Below are 19,783 nucleotides of genomic sequence, written 5' to 3' on the forward strand. Positions count from 1 at the left end.
TTATGAGAGATTCATTCATTCATGAAGGGTCCAGGTAGGGTCTCTTTCATGTTACTATGCACCCCAAGGCTGGTTGTTTCACTACCCACCATCTCCCCTCAGAGAACAACTGAATCGTGTTTGAAAAGGATCATTGGGTGACTATTTCAGCGAACCCCCCACTTCCATCGGTTTCATGTGTGTTTGTAGCTTTGTCAGTGGAAATATGAAATCATGGGGGACTGTGTGTGTGTGTGTGTGTGTGCGTGTGTGTGTGTGTGCTGCATTTGAATGAGAGACAGATAAGGAGAGCTAGAGAGAGCTGGACTGTCTAACTGTAACATCACTCAGAACCTCAGGTTGCCACAGATTTGGAAAGTCTGACTCAGCATTATTATCAACCAGATGGTGGAAAAATCTCTCTTGATTTGTATAGAAAGAAGTGATTAATATCCTAATTATGGACTAATGATTACATGACTTCACAGTGAGCATTCAAATGAGGAATACCAGTCAAATTCAATCAGTGTAGACAAATCAGAACAACAAATTCAAACCAGCAGTTTATAACCTGAGTGGGCTGGGATGCAACCTCCAAATGTGTTTCAGTCAGAGACCAGGGGAAATGGGTAGTGTCCCCTTCTATTGTGGTAAGGCATTTTTTTGCACATTTTCTCTTTGTTTACAGAGTGTGTGTGTGTGTGTGTGTGTGTGTGTTTGTGAGGCGGGTTTCAGTTTGGGGACCTAACCCTCCAAGACTTCATAATTACCTCAGGTGATACCTTGCTACCAATATATTCACATACAAACTATTTATTTAGGTCCATTTCTTTGATCTGTCCTTGAGGCAAAAGGCTTACAGCTGTGGATAAAGGAGTGCTCTCCCCTAAAAGAGAGCGACTCCATTAACCAGTCACATTTGGAAGGCCAGTGAGTTGTGTTTACGCACAATGTGTGAGCCTGCACAAGAGAATGGGTCCTAAGGACTGAGAATACATTCCATCTGCTCTGAGCCGGGACGAATGGGTCTCTCCGCTCTGGTGGGCCATCTGCTATACGCTCCGTCCCTCCCAGTCCTGCTGGTCATCCATTCCACCATCCAAATCTTAATGGTGTCCCTAGCATAATCATTCAACATGGTTGAAATCATTGCATTCAAATGGTCTTTATTAGTGGCACAACAGAGTGGATTACAGGGTGATTAGTGGGCTGTTCTGTTGATTATGGGCGTCTCGTGGGACTGCACCAAACCAAATCCAAGCTAATTTAATGATAAAACTTTTTTTTTTTCACAATAGACCTATTAACTGAAGTAATGTAACACTACAGAATTAAATAAAGCAGACACTCACTCTTAAAACGAATGTGTTGGAAACAACACAAACTGTGCTGTCCCTATCTGGACATGCCAAATTATGATAGGTTTATTTGAGTAAATCTGCCAAGCATGTGCTAGAGCAAGGTTGCAGGGAACATTAAAAGTCAATTTCTCACTGGTCTAATAGGGAGATTTTAAAGTAATTAAGTGACGGGCCATATGTCGGGATATGAGTCAAATATAGGCTAAGGCAAGGTCAGTCAGTGGTTCACATTGCGCACTCTGTGCAGTCTCAAGCCAAAGTCATCCAAGACAACACGTTAGGGCTACTACAGCTGGTGCAAAACAACATAATGTAAGATATAGTAAGCTATTCAGCAGAAAAGTGCCCCCTGGTGTTGTTTTCATTTCGCCAACGCAGATAACCTTGATGAATCCTGGATGACTCGGGAGTATAGCCCACTAGACGAGTATAGCAACGTTTGGGCTGTAACGATTTTCCGCTTGTGACAGACTCCAGACCGTTGACCCTGCTTTGGATCATACCTGACCACATGAATGTTAAGGGGACCGGATGATGCGCGTGAAGTGTTCAGGCGCGCAGGACCGACAGATGAGGCGTAATCCTATCCATGTAAAAAAACACCTGATGCACCGCTCAGTGCGTCCATTCAAGCCGAAGTGGTAGATTTCCTGGAGTCCGAAACTGCATGCTCAAGGGAAGGCATAGCCTAAACAAAAAAACGGATGTATATTTGGAGCAACAGTCAGAGAGGAAGGGCAGATCTTAAGTTTTACGCTGTGTGACAACGGAGAGTTAATTCCTCTGGAGACAATGCATGGATTAAAAGCGGTAACAGTGAAATCAATGGTGAGTATGTTTAAACCTTTGCATCAGCTTTTATTTTTTATTTTACTGCTAGTTTTGTTAGAATGTTAGCTGAAAATGCGGTGAGTGTGTGAGAGTGAGAGAGACAGAGAGAGACAGTGAGTTCTTCATTGACTGTGGCGAAGTTATGGTCAACACAATTATGTAGCCTATGGTTATCCTAATGTTTTCGACTCAAACCTAATTGGGCAGTGATTGGGGATGTTGTGGTGCGTCTTGACAGGTATAGCACTTACATACCTGCCATCGTTATGGTTCATTTTTATCCACGCCGGGGCTGGGTTTGTGAGGCTTGGTAAATTTAACGATAGATGTAGGCTAGGGTGGAAACCGTACAATATAGAGTAGCCTAACATATGGAAACGTTATTGGCATACTCCATATTCATTCCGTTTTATTTGTAATAACCGGAGTTAATCGGCAGTAGCCTATACTCTAAATCATGATACAGGTTCTTTTTCGTTCAAACAAAATCATAAGTTGTGAACGACGAGATGTTACAATTTTAAGCTGAGAGGCACGTATTCTTATATAGCCTATAGGCTATCAGGGACGATGTTAAAGGAAAAATACATTAAGACTAGGCCTAATTGTAATGGAAAAGTTGTAACATATTGTTCGTCTCTTGGTCAAAAATCAATACTTCTTGAATGTTTCATTCATTCAGGCTACCTATGTGTTTTTGAACGCACGAACCGGTGTCGACAGTCATTTGGTGCCCATAGTGGGTCTGCAGGATATTTCCTCATATTAATTGATTGCAAGCTTGTTTGCATATCCCATGTCGTTAGCCTAAATAGACTAGCTCATTTGCTACAGATGCTGTCTGTTCATTTTTAGAACAGACCGCATCAGCATGGTTTGTGTGTAGCCTAATCATACTTTTGTTGTAATGTAATCATACTGTTATTTGAAGCCAGAGAGGAGGACAATTTGATTGTATTAGACTAGGTTATTTGATCTGTATTTCAATCTGCCTTTACCACATTGTGTTCCTACGTTCACTTTTTGAACCATATAGTTATACAGCTTATAGTTGGAAATGGATAAAGATCAAATTAAATGTTTCTATCTGATGGGTAGGCCTACTAGACAAGGTCAACTATATCTGTGGCAAAACATGTCAGCAAATTTAACCATTAGGCTGCATCTTCTCAGTTATAGCCCACATTTATCAGCACATTCTTCCAAACATGCCCTCTTTCAAAACGCCTTTTCACACAGAGATCACGATAAATTTGCGGGAAGAGGGGACGTCTTTTTGCCGTCTTTTTGTGTCTGAAAGCGAGGTGAAAATTTGCCGGCCTGATGATCTGTTCACATGATGCGGCATTTTGGGGAGACAGGAGGCAGGATCAGCTATAGTAAATTAAATTGTGACGTACAACAGGGGGCGTGTAGAGTGATAGTCGTAGGCCTTATGTGCGTGGGCCTTTAGATACAGCAGGTGTGTGATTTCAAAAACCATGGCGGGAGAACCGACTGCACTTTGGTCAGCTTGCATTTGCTTTGCTGTTGCTGTTAGAATGTTAAATTCTTGCGATAGATGTCTTCAGACAATAAAACGTAATTTAAAAGTAAAATTGAAGAGAAGAGTTGCCCCTTGCGTTGGCCGTACAATGTACTGTGCATACAAATTATTAATGAAATCATTCAATATTACAACAATACAAATAGCTTGTGTACTGTCTTAATTGAAACATGCTTCGCGCACAAATGATAGCCTAGGGCAAAGAGAATGGACATCTCACCATAAGGATACATTAGAAGATGATGATTAGTGTAAACGTTGTCACACGACCTAAGCAGTTCTTTAAGCAACGTTCCATTCAGTCATAAATCATTCAAGCGTAGGCCTAGTGCTCGTCATGAAAAGAAAACAGTAGCTTAATGCATTTAAAGCAGTAGGCCTACATGTGAGCCAAAGCCGATATGGCCAGAACTGCTGCTCTGTAAAGGTATTTCTGTCCCACCCAAATTGGCTGAACTAGCCTACTTGCTAAGTAGCCTATTCATCTCAGACATCACATGTATCACACGAAAAAGCGTTTTCTCAGCCTTTAAACGATGTTAGTGGTTAGTTGTTGTGGTAAACGGTTCGCGAGAAAAGTAACTTTAATTTAATCATATTTTTTGCGCCCGTCTCCCTACCCTCCCTTGGTGGAATACTTCGCGAACTTTCCCTCAACACATGACAAACCATATATCAGAATAAACAGCAGACCTTACCGAACATAAAGGTCTAAAGCATTCCCCTGCATAGTTAGCCATTCCAGAGTAATCCGGTTTTAAATTTGCAGCAATGTTTTTATGCATGTCTCCAACTTTGCGGTTCCTAATGTGTTTAAATTGTTCAATAAGTGTACACGATTTTATAACAGGCCAAATACAAAATAGAAAATGTAATTTCGAGGAAATTACCAGTGCATGAAAATATAAATATATACTTTATATAATTTTCATGCACTGTAAATAAATGTTACAAATATCGCCTAGATATCTGTAATTACAATCAGAGGATATACATATAGGGCAGACAGACGCTCATGAGTTCATGCTTTGTTTTATCGCTGGATTTTAGGATAGCCTATTATGGCAACTGATTGCATTCCAAGCTACAGTCAACTCTAGCAGGCATTGAATGACTGGAGACTTTGTGAATTTATAGATTGACATAATGTGCTGTCTCTGCTATTGCTGATTTCGATCAGTTAGATTTATTTGCAATCTCTTAATGGTGGGCTGGACATAGCATTGAAATGCCCGCCCAGATTCCCCTTTCCGCCTTGACCCATTCACACTGGTGGCGGAACGAAAAAACTCGGCAAAATGTCTAGGGGGCTTGGTATAGTAAATTTGGCGAGACACTTTGTCCCGCCGTTCCGCCTCGGTCTATGTGAAAGGAACAGTCGTTCCGCGATTCTGGTAGGCCTACATAAAATCGCGGCGATTTTGCCAGTGTGAAAGGAAAAGAGATTATGTTCCGTAGTTACTGAATCCTTGGCTGCTTAGTAGAATCTCTGAAATCTTCCCAAATTCAAGACCATCAAGTCTCCAACGCCTCATGGAATGAATCAGGTGACCTCTCTCAACCAATAGCATTTACATCCACAGCAACTGATTTTGATTATCAAATATTCTTATCTTATCAAATAATTAGAGGGCATGAAAATGCACTCTACTGTTATCCGATTTCTTCTTGTTATTTTTCTTCTACGTATTTGTGCGTTTAATTCAGCTTCATCCGTTTGGATCGAGAAACTTCGCTCTAACTGTGTTGGCGTGAGGGTCTTACTTAGGTGACTTCAGCTATGTATTTTTCAACTTTGTAACATTTATACTTTTTGAACTATTAATTAAAAACTACTAAAAATTTCCCCATAGAATTAACATTGGAGATTATGACATCACAGTAGGGCACTTAGAATCCTATGCCAAGTGTTCCGGCCACCTCCAGCAACTGTCTGTCTCAGGCTTTAAGCATACAATCTGGCTCTATTAAGACTACAGATCCTGTTTAACTGCTTCCTTTGCCCACAACTGTTTCAAAATAAAAGTCTCCACTACAATAATTCCCTATTAAATAATTTGACCATTTAAACTATCCAACTATTTAACTTTTCAACTATTCCAACTGTCAGTTATCATCAACTAGGCCTCTAGCCTACTATATTAAACCACCACCTACCTAGCAACCAATTTAGCAACCATTGAAATTAAGCATCTATGTCAGTTTCCATAGCAACCAACATGATTATACTAGCAAACCACTGTAGTAACTCCTTTATTTCTGATAGTAGCTACCATGGACACCCTAGCAACAACCTAGAAACGACTTCAAGTACCCTAGCAACAGCCTAGCAACCACATTCACAGTTAAAACCTAGCAACCAACATTAACTTAGCAACCAGCATAGCAACCACCATAACTACTCTAGCAACAGTCAGTTGTCATCAGTTGAAGCTTCCCTAACCAGAAACCATGGGTGGATAGAGAAGTGAGAACGGCATTAAAGACACGCACCATGACTTATAATGCTGGGCTTATTTCAGGGGATATGACGGATTACAAAGCAGCATCTTATAGTTTACGAGTGCAATTAAAGATGCTAAGCGGCTTATAGAGACAGAGTTGAAGCTGATTTCTTGGAGGGTGATCCAGCACGAAAGTGTGGAAAGGACTCGAACCATCACTGGCTTTGAAAGAAAGTCCCTCCTATGATGAATGTGAGTAAAGCCCTCCCTGATGAACTTAATGCTTTTATGCTCGCTTTGACATGAAAAACACAGACTATATTGGACTAGCTGCAGCATGTGAAGCAAATGAGGATGCACCTTTCTGTGTCTCTGAGGTCGATGTGAGCAATGCCTTTAGGAGGGTAAATTGTAGAAAAGCTACTGGACCGGATGGAATTTCTAACAGGGTTTTGAAATCCTGCGCTGCTCAGTTAGCTCCTGTGTTCACTTATATCTTTAACACATCATTGGCTCAAGAGACAGTTCCTACTTGCCTCAAGCAGTCTGTTATTGTTCCAGTACCGAAAAACAAAAGTCCATCATGTCTGAATGACTACCGCCCAGTAGCCCTGACGTCTACAGTGATGAAGTGTTTTGAGAAGCTTGTGAAAAACATTATCTGCTCATCCCTCCCTGCCTCCTTGACCCCCTCCAATTTGCTTACAGAGCCAACAGGTCTACAGAGGATGCCATCTCAAACCTCATGCACACCACCTTAACTCACCTGGAGGAGGGGAATGGGAATTATGTGAGGATGCTGTTCATTGACTTTAGTTCAGCATTCAACACGATAGTACCTCTCACCTTGGTCACAAAGATGAAGGCCTTAGGACTGAACACCACCCTGTGTCACTGGATATTTGACTTCCTCACCAACCGTTCACAAGTGGTTAGAGTGGGGGTCTGACATCTGACTCATTAACCATCAGCACTGGTGCTCCCCAAGGCTGTGTTTTGAGTCCACTGCTGTACAACATCTACACACATGACTGCAAAGCCAACAGTAGTCATACCTCCATCATCAAGTTTGCAGATGACACAGTGATCTTGGGCCTGATTAGTAACAACAATGAACAGTTCTACTTGGATCAGGTTGATGAGGTGGCACAGTGGTGTCAATCTAACAGCTTGACACTGAATATCAATAAAACCAAGGAAATGGTAGTGGATTACAGAAGGCAGCAGCAGAACTACAGTTACACCCCACTAATGATCAGCGGGCAACCTGTAGAGAGAGTCACAAGTTTTAAATACCTTGGTGTCCACATTACTGAAGACTTAACATGGACTGTTAACACTCAATATGTTCTGAAGAAGTCCAGACAACGACTCTACTTCCTTTCACAGCTAAGGAAATTCAAAGTTTCTACATCCATCATGAAGGCCTTCTACACTTCAGCGGTTGAGAGTGTTCTAACTGGTAGCATCATCACCTGGTATGGGAACTCCACAGTTAGAGATTGTAGTACTCTGCAGAGAGTAGTGCTCAGCTGAACGTACTATAAGAACTCAACTCCCTGCTCTACAAGATATCTATTCCAGAAGAGTACTCCTAAGAGCCCAAAAGATTCTGAAGGACTCTTCTCATCCTAACAATGGATTATTCCTACCGCTGAAATCAAGAAGACGCCTATGTAGTCACAAAGCCAGAACTGAGAGACTCAGGAGAAGTTTTATCCCCAGGCCATCCGAACTCTGAACTCACACTATACTGACTTTGCACACATTCACTCCTCAGCACTCTCAAACATTTCCCAACTCTGAACTCACACTATACTGACTTTGCACTCATTCACTCCTCAGCACTCATGACCCCCCACACACACACACCCACACACACCTACAAGACTTTTAGCACTTTTACATCCCTCTCCCTATGCTACAGACCTTTTATTTATTTTCTTATTTCATCACACGTCAAAACACACACACACACACACACACACACACACACACACACATATCTGACTTTCTCCAACTTTTTGCACACTTTTTTATTTATTATTTTTGATTTCTCCTCCATCTACCCATGTTCTTGATTGCCTAGCCTTTCTGCCCCCCCACCCCACCCCCCACCCCATCCCCAACACACACACTTACATCATCACTGTCATCACTTCACATACATACAGCACTCCTCTACATACTTGCTGCACACTGCTCCCCCCCCACCCCACCCCCACCCCCATCCCCAACACACACACACTTACATCATCACTGTCATCACTTCACATACATACAGCACTCCTCTACATACTTGCTGCACACTGCCCCCCCCACATACACAGCACATTGTCTTCAGGATCTTCTCCAACACACATCCTCTACATACTTACAGCACACTGCCCCCACCTACCCACACACACACACTACACACATACACACACAGTCACTGCTCCACTCCCGCCCACACACACATCTTCACTGTCATCACTCACATACATTACATACAGTACTCTGCTTGCAATAGTAAGTCCCTGACCCCCCCCCAACACACACACTTACATCATCACTGTCATCACTTCACATACATACAGCACACTGCTTGCTACAGTAAGCCTCCTCTACATACTTGCTGCACACTGCCCCCCCCACATACACAGCACATTGTCTTCAGGATCTTCTCCAACACACATCCTCTACATACTTACAGCACACTGCCCCCACCTACCCACCTACACACTACACACACACACACACACAGTCACTGCTCCACTCCCCCTCCCACACACACACACATCTTCACTGTCATCACTCACATACATTACACACAGTACTCTGCTTGCAATAGTAAGTCCCTGCCCCCTACATACACAGCACATTATTTCATCAGGAAGCTTCTCCAACACACATCCCCAACATACTTACAGCACACTGCCCCCCCCCCCCCCCCCCCCCAATACACAGCACATTGTCTCATGAGGAAGCTTCTCCAACACACATATTGCACACTGCCCTCTCCCCACATACACAGCACACTATCCCATCTCCCCTGTCATCCCCCAACACACACACCAAGACCCTGGCAGTTGGGTTAGCCCCTTTGAGCCGTGGATCTGCCCAAGGTTTCTTCCTTGGTAAGGGAGTTTTTCCTTGCCCGTGTTGCTCTTGGGTGCTCCTTGTTGGTGCCCCCCCCCAATCCCAATCCTCCCCACCTTTTTTATGCAGCCCTTGCCACTTAATCTACTAAACCCCTCTTCTACTGCACTTTTTACCCCCCCCCCCCCCATTAATGCACAAATAGGCTGACACCAGACATAATTTCACTGCATTTCTTACTTCCAGTAACTATATGCATGTGACAATAAACTTCCTTGTATCCTTGTATCCTTGTATCAACTTTGACTCCCGTCAACTGTTTCCTCTGCCCACAACTGTTTCAAAGTAAAACTCCTCACTACAATAATTCCATTTTAAATAATTTAACCATTTTAACTATCCAACTATTTAACTGTTCAACCTTTCAAACTGTCAGTTGTCATCAACTATGACTCCCGCCAACTGTTTCCTCTGCCCACAACTTCAACTTCAAAATAAGTCCTGCTTCACGGGTGGGACTTATCTGCCATAAGGATCAATTGAAACGTAAAAAATCCACGAGCCGCCTGGGGTTTCACTCGATTTACATTGAAGTCAATGGGGAAAGATATCTATGGTAGTGAAGCCAAACGAAAAGTTGGTGAAGCAGTCTGATTCACTGTAATTCTCCGTTCCACCGCGGGTGACGATAGCGCTGTTGTCACTCACAGAATTGATTTCAGGAAAACAGTTTGTGTTAGTGACTGTATTTCTGTTTCAAAGGAGTAAAATTGGGATTATTATAAGATTTTTTTTGTGTTTTGTTTTTTACTTTTTTTTGGTGAAGCACTGCTTCACCTGTAGTCTTATAGAAGCCTCCTCTGCGAGCTACAATGCAAGATATATTTAGCCTATTTTTTTATGGACAACGTAAGGCGGGAGGTGTGTGTTGCTTTTAATTATCGAATGTTCTATCAAACGCATTTTTTATTGATATCGATTACATGTCCATTGCGATACATATCGCTATCGTTTTATCGCCCAGCCCTAATCTCATTACATCTAATATTCATAAAAGACTAGATCTGACGGTGTATCTCTGCCAGCTGATGACTATATATCTCAAACAATTCCATGCATCATGATCAGGCTTCATTGGTACACCTGCCAAAGCCATTTTGCTCACATCCACAGTGATGTATGATGTGGGGTGCTTAGGAGTGCTCTTCCGCAAATGTGTCTCAAGATTGATGACATTCAAGAGCATATTTTTAGACAAGATGCTCGTCATTATTTACGGTCAGCCCTGGTTGTCGCCACAAGAATTGTTTGCCGGCACTGCCGTCGTTTCTTAAATCTTCCATGGCTGGGCCTGTGGGCGGCCTACCCTGAACTCCCTGTTCTCCTCCTTCCTTGAAGAAGAGAGAAGAACACACTTACACTGTAGTTGTTTTGTTTGTTTGTTTTATTTTTGCTTGGAGAGAGATCAATCCTCTGGTCGACGGTTTGAACGGACCTACGTGACTTCGTCCTAATGGCTGTGTCTATGAGGGGGCAGATTCTGGGGGATTACACCTTGTCCTACCTGAGGCTCACCCATGCTAGTTAATATCGTCTTGGCTGGCCTGAGTAATCAAGCTAAATAGTCCAGTCATTTTAAGCCAAAATAGGGGTCAAGGTTGAACAAATTGCAACACAAGAAAACTTAACTGATTTTGAATCCTCAATATGTCCTGAGTAAGGGAAAAAAAAGCCCCGAAGAATCCCGATAGGGGAAAGTTTCGAAAAAGACCCAAATATACCCTATTCATGCGCCTATACAGTATTTTTCTCACGTGAATAGAGGAAAAAAATTAACCTTCACATATCACCATGAAAATGACTGAGTTGATTACTTACATCAAGACAAACAAAAAATGTATTATACGTTTTTTTGAAATTGTTTGTTAACATGGGCAAACAGGGCATAATGTAATTACGTATAGTTAATTTGTATATACCACAACGGAGCTAATAGTCCAGGCAAAGGTCTGACCCAAAACTAATTGCAACAGAATTTATTTTCACATTTTTATATTTCAATTGGTGATCTTTACACCATAGTAAAAGACCAGAAAATCCAGTTATAGGCTAAATATGTTAAAATGAGGGTTGTTTTATGCATTATTCTTCAGCAAATACTGACAAAACTGTAATTAGAATGTTGTAGAATACACCTTCTAAAGAATATCTGACCCCATCTAACTTAACATGGAATTTGACAGTGAATTCCTTTGGCTTATTTCAGACTGGTTTGTTGCAAAATTGGTGTCTATTTTTACATTGTGGCCCTTTGAATCAATGGAAATGGTTGTTGAATCTTTAAATAGAGCCAAGTGGGTTTTTGCATGTAAGTGTTCCACAATGTGTAATCTGTAAACACATAGTTAGGCATTATTCAGCCTAGGAAAGTGGTTTTGGTGTTTACGTAATCTGATTTAGAGGTCACTGAAACATACAGTATATCACACTAAAGTATCAGTCCATCATTTTGCAAGTCTTATAGTAATTGACCTCTTGCCCAGGGGTTGACTGATATACTGTCTGTCCAATCAGAGGGGCCTGTATGATGCCCCTTTACTTTGCACATTTTTTGTCTAAAACAATAATTGGACAGCACAGTATGTTTATGTTAGTGAATGCAGGAAAATTGTGAAGGCAAAGTTGAAGATGAACATGATCATGTCCTAATTCGACAGAAGGGTGCAGATGGGATAACTGCAGTTAGCCTCCAAGTGACTCTATTGTTGTGACATCTGGCAAAATGCTATACTAATAAATATAGTTTAAGATTAATAATTAACAATGCATGCCTATGCATGGGTCATGGTTTTACCAAAGTCATAGAACAATCAAAACTATACATATTCTAAAAGTATATGCACTGTACATGAAATATAGCATCAATCAACTTATGTCCCATCTTCCTCCATACCATGCATAACACATACTCCTCTATTCTGTATAGGCGAATCAAGTGAACAGCTGATACATTTTGGCCTACACTATTAAGGGAAACAAATTAAACACCCTAAACTGTATATTTTCTGAAAGCATATACCCTCCGGAGGAGATATAACACCATTTAAGACATTTCCCATCTTCCTCTATGCCATGCACAATACATTGCCCTCTATTCTGTAAAGGTGAATCTAGTGTAAAGTGGATACATTTTGGCCGATACTGTCCAGGGAAAACAAATGAAACACCCTAAACTATATATTTTCTATAAGCATATACCCTCTAGATGATATATAACACCAGTTAAGACATGTATTATCTTCCTCCATGCCTTGGACAATTTGTTTGTCAAATGTTGCAATTAGTTTTGGGTCACTATACATCAGCTATACATAATTACATTATGCCCTGTTTGCCCATGTTGACAAACAATTTCAAAAAACTTATAATAAATGTTTTGTTTGTCTTGATGTAAGTAATCAACTCAGTAATTTTCATGGTGATATGTGAAGGTTAATTTTTCCCCCCTATTTGCGTGAGAATACTGTATAGGCGCATGAATAGGGTATATTTAGGTCTTTTTCTAAACTTTCCCATATCGAGATTCTTCGGGGCTTTTTTTTCCCTTACTCAGGACATATTGAGGATTCAAAATCAGTTAAGTTTGCTTGTGTTGCAATTTGTTCAACCCTTTCTCCTAAAATGACTGGACTAAAAAATCCATAGTCTCCCAGGCCGGACTCCTTTGGCGCCCCCACAGCAGCAAGGTCTAGACAGATGAAGCGTGGCCTTGCATTCTGTCAATCAACAGCTTGTATATCCCTCCATGGAAAGATACTTTGTATTACAAGGACATTACATGCAGGCTTTGTGAAATAACTGAATAACTGCAAGTGGCAATACCTGGTTTTAATAAAACCATCATCAGATGCCACAGGCAAACATTAATTTGATAGAGACTTTGAAAACAGGATAAACCACTTGATTATATTCGTCACCTAAAAGCAGACAACACTGGTAAAGGAACATGAAGGGGAAGTATCCATTTAATCCTTTGAAGATTATGACAAAATATTGTAGCACACAAATGAATCCACTATTTAAGATGGAGATCATTGTGTCTAACCTGATGTCTTTTCTGAATAAGCTGCTATTCATACAAATGATTTTAAAAAATGACCCCAAATTGGGCCTTTTGTAATTGTCTTTGCCAAAGGGCAACACAACAATATGTTTATGTATTGTTTACTGTTTTGGTCATATTCATAGCTCCCCTGTAAATCAACACAGAAGCAACCCTAAGATTATAGGTATGGCTCCCAGGGAACAATACTGATAAGCTGTATTGAGTCGCATTTTGATGATCTGTGTGGCATATCTGTCGGGGCTTGTACCTTCCCTCTAGTGCCTGCTCTTTAAAGGACAAAGGACAAGGACAGAATTGGTCTGTGTCAGCTTGCCTTGTTTCTGTGGCCGCAATGGATTCCTGGTACTGTTTCAAATAGTTCTGATAAGACTTCCTAAATCTATCACAGAAAGTCTGTTTCATTGTTATTCTGTGCTATACCAAAACAGCTAAAACCTTTTGTCTTCTCCTCCTCCATTTATCAGAGATAAGGTCATTGGGCTTGTTGTTCCAGCAAGACTTTGGGTAGTGAGAGACCAAGACTATAATGATTAAGATGACCCAGTATCTGACGTGTCATGGCAAACAATGCTTACATATACAGTACTCCTTAATCTAATTATGAGGCATTGTTTTAAGTGTTATTTAAATAAAACTCCTGGTGTACTCACAAACTTTCCAATGCCTCGTTTTATGAGTAAAGACCCTATTTGTACTATACTGTAGAATTTTAGTACCATTCCGGGCATTATTAGTGGGGTAATTACGAGAAACACCGTTGGTTTCATCAGCATGATAGCGCTCCAATGTTTGGAAGAACATTGGGAAAAAAGGGGAAAAAGCTTCTGGGGGATGTTTAGTTCGAGGTCGTGGTGCAAAGGACCCTACGGTGAAATTACTCCGAACCATCCCTTTACTGTCGTCTGTTGACTGGAAATGTTTTATCATAACACACTGTGGTCTGTGGGTAACTTGGGTCTAGACCACTCGGATCTCAGTGTCCTGCCGGTGGAACGGTTACCTCCCTCCCCCACCTCCCCCCAACATTCTAAGTCAGTTTTGGATTTTGTCAGTTTTGGATTTTGTATTACTTGACAACATGGACTGACTCAAACATTTCTACACATTCATCAGCTAGCTGGCTAACAAATAAGCCAAGCTAAGCAGTAGTAGGAATGGTTCTTCATGGCTTTTTAAGTTTTATGGGTGAAAAGGGGCATCATCTGTAGATATTAATTTTTAAAATGATAAAACTCAACTTTATAACTAGAAATGTTATGCCAGAGGAATTACAATAGTGGATGGAAAACTGCTAGCTTAATGTTGGTGGGGAGATTCCTGGAAAAAAAAACATTGAAACACATCTTTGAGTTCATACAAACCCTCGTAACAAAAAACCTTGTGTGTCAAGGCGTTCTTGAGATATAACACTAAAGGTGTTTTTGACCTTGACATTTGACCTTTGACCTCCAACATCAATTCACTTAATCTTTGAGTCCATACAAACACTCACGGGGCAGCCATGGCCCACTGGTTAGCACTCCGAACCTGTAACCGGAGGGTTGCCGGTTCGAGCCCCGACCAGTGGGAACGGCTGTAGTGCCCTTGAGCAAGGCACCTAACCCCTCACTGCTCCCCGAGCGCCGCTGTTGTTGCAGGCAGCTCACTGCGCCGGGATTAGTGTGTGCTTCACCTCACTGTGTGCTGAGTGTGTTTCACTAATTCACGGATTGGGATAAATTCAGAGACCAAATTTCCCTCACGGGATCAAAAGAGTATATATACTTATACTATATATACTTATACTAAATGTCAGGCATGTATGTCAAGGCATTCTTGAGATATCGCGCTCAGAGTATTCATGGACCTTTGACCTCCAACATCAACTCACTTCATCTTTAAGTCCATACAAACACTTGCGCCAGATTGTATGCATTAGAAGCTGAGACAGTTGATCCACAGGTGACACCTGTGCCAGTGTTCTGATTAGCCCGGGAACTACTCTGGGAGCTTAACGAGCGCAGCTGGCTTTAGGCCATTATGACATCACAGCCATACAAGTCTATGGGGGAAAAATTAGCTTTTTAACATTTTAATCCCCTATTTCTCAAAAAGTATAAACTTTTTAAAAAATCTGAAAAAATAACTCTCTTGCCCCACTCCAAAAAAAAATTGCGCCCTAAACCACTAGCCTAGTGATAATGATCTAACCTGACTCCCGCCAGATGAATTTCGTTCCGCCTAGTTCCACTCATCCATCTGGGATCGATCCATTGGAGTGGTGCTTCAGAAGGCTGGGCCTTATCAAAAAATCCTTGCATATGATTGGATAAGCCACTTGTCTGTCATCTATTGACGTGCTACTTCAACCACTCACATCGAAGCCAACCCGTGACGCTGACAACAGTCTCACAGTCGCTTCTACCCTACGTCACATCTATGAAACTCCCGCCCTGTGTCCTGATTGGCTCTACCATACAATCTCGTGCTGAAATCACTCTCAACGGAACCGATCCCAGATGGATGTGAGTGGAGCTAGGCGGAGCTAGGCGGAACGAAATTCATCTGGCGAGAGTCAGGTTACTCCAGTCCAGACCTTAAGAACGGTTATTTCAACATGTCTGTACGTTAAGCAGTTAGAGTCGCATTCATTCTTGAAAAGGTAAAAAGCAAAGGTTATAAGAAGAAGAAGAAGCCAGGAGATTTCAAGATAGTGGATTACATCCACTATAATTTCAAGCAAATTATTTTGCGGACCCCTTGGCGGACCCAACTTTGAGAACCACTGACCTAGAGGGCTGAAATGTGGTCAGTTCAGAGATGCTTGTAATCTGGAAGAAATAAAAAACAATATTCTAGCCTCTGCAACTCTGTGCCAGTACATCACATCTGATTGCTTCCTAAGACACTACAGTGTCTCAGCTTTCCTAAGAGGTCAAGAGCATTTGATTATGGGCTAAACTAGGTGGGAACAGTGGCCTCTGAAACAGTCGCTGTCCAATTTCAGGCAAAAACTTGAAATTGGTATTGAGAACGAAAGATTTAAATATAAAGTCAACTCTAGTCTGTTAACTGGAAATGTTTTATCATAAAACACTGTGGTTTCTAACTTGTTTATTTTTGGAGTTCCAGTTGGCAACTTTGTACTCTATCAGTGGTGATAAATAGACAGTACAACATCTCTGTGCAGCGTTGCATCACTGGTGTGCTAATCAAAGTCTTAAGGACTTAGCGCCACATCCAGCACATCCATATGTGCACGATTGTTGTCCAACATGTCCTGCTGTCATCTGGTGCTCACCAGAGTAGAGTATGGGAAGGCTATGTGACAGAGTAGAGTATGGGAAGGCTATGTGACTAGACCACTACCATCAAGCCGAGTTCCTTTATTTTGATGTGAATCACTTTCCATTCATTTTGGTTTTGACTTGCAGACGTTTTATCTCTATATATTATACAACTTTAGCCCTATTTACTGAATGAACTTTCATATTTCTTGCATGGGAAACTATTCATCCTTTCATTTTATAAGACAGAAAGGGTAGACCCTTGCATCAGATCCTTCACAACAATAGCAGAGTAGCCTATACATACAAGAATAAATTCAGAAGTGCAGTAAACATATTTGCATACCCACAGGGTACATTAACCATGGATATATGCATACAGAAATGCTAATGGAGGATGGGTAAGACACTGCTCTCACCCTCTGGACGTCCAGGAGTGACTCTTTTAACCATTTGTGTCAGTTTTTTTTAAAGGAGTGAATTTTACCCATTTTGTGTGAGTTTTTAGAAAAGGAAAAGGAGTGACTATTTTACCCATTTTGTGTGAGTTTTTAGAAAAGGAAAAGGAGTGACTATTTTTACCCATTTTGTGTGAGTTTTTAGAAAAGGAGTGACTATTTTTACCCATTTTGTGTGAGTTTTTAGAAAAGGAAAAGGAGTGACTATTTTACCCATTTTGTGTGAGTTTTTAGAAAAGGAAAAGGAGTGACTATTTTTACCCATTTTGTGAGTATTTACAAAAGGCAAGAAAGCAAAGTAATGAAGTGTTCAGGTGGAGATCCATTGAAAAGTAAAACGCGACTGTTTAATTTCTGATGCAATCAGAAGATGGAAAAATGGTACTAAAAAGGTTTGCAATATGCCCAACAGCATCTCGGGGTGGGCTGGAGTTGATTTGCATGAGCTATGAACTCCCATTAGATACTGATGCATTTTGAAATAAGACATTTTGTGAAACAGATCTCCAGCACATAACAGAGCTAATGTCTGATGAAGGTGGTTGCTCATTTAGAATCCTTGTCATGAAAAGAAACTGTATCTCTATTCTTTACTCTTCTCAAACTTGTATTGGATTTCTTGTAATAACGCCTTCCAAAGCCATGTATCATTTTACTTACAACAGATTTGGCGCAAAATATCACCCAAAGACACAAAGACATCTCTCCAAAGATCTTCACTACATATTATTGTACACATATGAAATATTTGTATGAGGTAAAACAAAGTCCTTGTATTTCTAGAGGAACTCTCATGTTACACTCCAACCAAAACATAAGAAATCCATTTCAGCATATCAGTTAATAACCAAGATAAAATAATAATTTGAAACAATATTTTAAAACAATAATAAAACAATAATTTGAACAATACTGTGAATTTATCACTAATAGACAAAGGTGGGTCAATTGGGTGAAGACAACTCTGCACATGAATCATGTCTAGTACAAGATTCTGTCTAGACTCTAACTAATGTGTCCCCTCACTTACTCCTAGATTTATGACCTTGATCTAGCTGTCAATCACTGTCTCTGTTGACAGATCTGCCTGCCTACACACATCCATCAAAGTGCTCTCCTACTCAAGATCACAAATCTGATGTGGAGAGGCCCACTTTTATAGTCATCCTCTTTGTGTTTTATCTTGTGCGGGGAAATTGAAACGCTGGTTTAGTTGGTGCCCTGGTCCACACTACACTACAACTCCAACAGACTTAACATAACTTTCAGTCTGCAGGATCTTCTTGCGAGTGCATCTTTGGGAAACACGTTACACTTTTAAGGGAAAATAAAATACATGTTTTCAAACCTTTTCGTATCAACGATCTGGACTTGCCTTATTAGCATTATTAATCATCATTATTGAACCTATATTGTGCGTCGTACCATGACAGCCTATAGGCTATGCGTCAACCTTCTCCACTCACTTAAACCACCCGTGTATTTACTTCAGGTATGAAGTCAAACCCGGGCAATGTCTGCGTGTGTGAAGGCCATGTTTGAAAACTCAAGTTCTTTTGAGATCCGGACTGAATTACCCAAGCAATGTCTGGACGTCATGTCTGAAAATGGCGATAAACACACTTTGTGCTTAAAGTGCCTATGATACTTTGAATTTCACTTTCTTTGAAAGTAGGAATCTACAGTCATGTGCCCATGTAACGAATTGACCACAGCAGTGTGTGTGCTGGATACAGGATGCCACTGAGCTGCAGAATGCTGTGCACTTGGTTGACTAATTAAAAAGATGCATGGATTTGCAGAAAATGTTGGGTTTTTCTCTAGAGTTATTAAAACATTTTATTTAGAGGTATGAAAGTGTCCAATAACACACAGTTTGAGACTGTATTGTGCTCCACATGAGGGTGCTTTATTACTTCTGGATCAAAAGGCTTCTAATATCATTGAGTATTAATACCTTCTACCAAATATGCGTTTTAATCTTTTATAAGAAGCTTTGATTTCCCTCTCTCTCTCTCTGAATTTCGCCTGCATTTGTTGTTCATACATAAATATTATCAGACATCTGTAGTATTTGCTTGCTTGACTGGTCATGTAAACATGCATTTTTGGACATAGTGCATTTGGAGTCCTATTTGAGTTGGATTTGGATAAATATTTGCTGCAGTGAAGAGAGTTGCAGTTCTGCATGGAACAACACACATCAGTGGTAAGGGGTTGTGCAGTGCAATAACACAGAATCCTTTCATTTCTCTTAGTCTTCAGCCTTTTATTTGACAATCACTCAGTTATTCCTGGATCCATTCGAAAAAAGGTATTTAATATGGTCTCACTTTCCTTAAAATAATCTGTTTCTATGTCATTTTGAGCTACAGGAAATGTTGGAGTGGGAACAGGTCAGCTGTTTTTGACTGATACATCTAGCATAATGTGCTGGCAAAGGGAAGTCTAATACAAGCTGAAGTGGAAATGAGTGTGTGGACCCTGTTCAATCATCCTATCATTAGCAATACCGCTTTCAATGTTCCATTTCCTCTTGCGATTTTCTGATTGCTTGCATTGCACCCCAGTTAGACAGGCTGTGTATCAACCTTAGGACTTTTGTCCTTCTTGAACATGTTGAAATTTAAATTGAATTAGTTTTGTTATTGAATGTTCTGTTCTACGAATTCCTCTCTCCACTGACAAATA

At 40.8% G+C, this 19,783-nt stretch overlaps 1 protein-coding gene across 2 annotated transcripts in view; it reads left to right on the top strand.

The window, feature by feature from the left end:
• Positions 1-524: 524 nt before the first annotated feature.
• LOC125299405 (5-hydroxytryptamine receptor 1E) overlaps positions 525-19,783 on the top strand; it is a 37,114-nt gene continuing 17,855 nt past the window's right edge. The window contains exon 1 of one of the 2 annotated variants that reach the window (XM_048250673.1): positions 525-629. The gene's annotated coding sequence lies outside the window, so the exon portion shown is untranslated. Of the gene's footprint in view, positions 630-1,859; positions 2,169-19,783 lie in introns of those variants that run through there. The other variant, XM_048250672.1, reaches the window with a different exon arrangement.

This window comes from Alosa alosa, chromosome 8, assembly GCF_017589495.1.
Source record: "Alosa alosa isolate M-15738 ecotype Scorff River chromosome 8, AALO_Geno_1.1, whole genome shotgun sequence".
NCBI classification, from domain to species: Eukaryota; Metazoa; Chordata; class Actinopteri; order Clupeiformes; family Clupeidae; genus Alosa; species Alosa alosa.